Source organism: Leptodactylus fuscus, chromosome 3, assembly GCF_031893055.1.
Source record: "Leptodactylus fuscus isolate aLepFus1 chromosome 3, aLepFus1.hap2, whole genome shotgun sequence".
NCBI classification, from domain to species: Eukaryota; Metazoa; Chordata; class Amphibia; order Anura; family Leptodactylidae; genus Leptodactylus; species Leptodactylus fuscus.
In genome coordinates this window covers 154209951-154211613 of record NC_134267.1, presented here as the reverse complement: position 1 = coordinate 154211613, position 1663 = coordinate 154209951, and the positions used below count along the sequence as shown (strand labels likewise).

Sequence of the window (1663 nt, the reverse complement as noted above, 5' to 3'; positions counted from 1 at the left end):
CAATCTAACTTGATGTTATTCATCCACGGTTGTATTTACCTAACTTTAAGAGAGAGAGAAAGAGATATAGAATGCAACCTTTAACTTGACACATAAGGCATTAAATAAACAGTTACGGCAATCTTTAACTTGACTTTTTCAAGGGCTATTAATGGATCTTGCCGTACTCTGACATTTTTCCTTTCTTTATATACCTACTGTATTCTCTTAGTTGTGAGGTTATACTCAGGATCGCCTTTGCTGGGGTTAAAGGACATTTGTCTGTGCCATCAAAACCAGGTCAAACAACTCCTATCATACTTACTGTGGATTATTAGACAACTGGTTATTAGCTATGTATGTATCTACCAATTTCTAAAATTATTCAGGAGAAAAAAATTAAAAAATAATATATATATATATATATATATATATATATATATATATATATATATATATGAGATGCAATGTCCTGCAGCAGACAGAGGTCTGATAACAATGCATAGTCAGAGGTGAAATCTAAAAACCAAGATGGTATTTGATCGGGAATAGAAGAAAAGCTGGATTGCATTGATATGAGTGTAATATACACAAGAGAAGTGCAAAGTGTGAACAGCAACCAAATGTAGGGTGCAGGGATGGAAAAATATCTGTAGTCTGGACTGCATCTTTAAGGACTGCTATATGTGTATATAGTCTGCAGATCTGCAGACCTCATGCCACAGGTATATAAAATCTAGCACCTAGACATGTTGTCTGCCTTTACAAACATATGTGAAAGAATTTTGGAGAGCTCACTGAATTCCATCTTGGTATGGTAATAGGATGTCAGCGTTGCAGTAAGTCACAACGTTTCTTTTCTCCTGGATATTCCATAATCATCAGTAAGCAGTATTATTGAAAAGTGAAAGTAGTTATTAACCACAACAACTTAGCCAGGATGTGGCAGACCGTGTAAATGTACATAGTAGGGATGGCACATAGTGCAGAAAAGTCACCAACACTGCTGTCTCAGTAATTGCAGAGTTAAAGAGGACCTTCATGTGCTCATAAAAGTGCAGTTTTATATACCATAGATTTGTACTGTGTGTGTGTGTGTGTGTGTGTGTGTGTGTGTGGGGGGACGTTCCTCATAGCTCAGCATCATCGCTGGGCTGTAAGGAACGCCCCCCCCTCCGACTCTTATGATAGCATTGAGTACTATTGGGGGGGGGGGGCTTTCCTTACCGCCCAGTTATGACGCTTCTGACAGTGGGGAGATATCGGTGCCACAGCTAACGGCACTTATATCTCCACCACCATCCTTTCATGAAAAGGCATAATAATTCTTCTGTAGGTGCTCACGTTGTCAGGACATGTACTAGAGTTGGGGCAATACAGAGAAGATTAGCATGGCCCCTGCGCAAGAATGGCACGCAAATTTGTGAAGCGTTCCACATTTAAAAAAAAAAAAAAGAAAGAAAAAAATGACTCTGTAGTCATTAGCAAAAACTGTGCACCAGAAGCTTCACGGCATGGGTTTCATGACTGAGCAGCAGCTTGCATCTTACAGTATAAAGCATGATGCCAAGTGTCGGACGAAGTGTTGTAAAGCCTGCTGACCCTGGAGTCTGGAGCGGTGAACTTAGGAATCATGTTTCTCTATCTGGCTGTGTGATGGGCGAGTCTGGTTTTGGTGTATGCT

General features: G+C 39.9%; 1 non-coding gene across 1 annotated transcript; it reads left to right on the top strand.

Annotated features, from left to right (window-relative positions):
* The first annotated feature begins 1315 nt into the window (after positions 1–1315).
* LOC142198764 (U6 spliceosomal RNA) lies at positions 1316–1422 on the top strand. The gene has a single exon (XR_012715406.1). It is a non-coding gene; the product is annotated as a U6 spliceosomal RNA (small nuclear RNA).
* Positions 1423–1663: the final 241 nt, after the last annotated feature.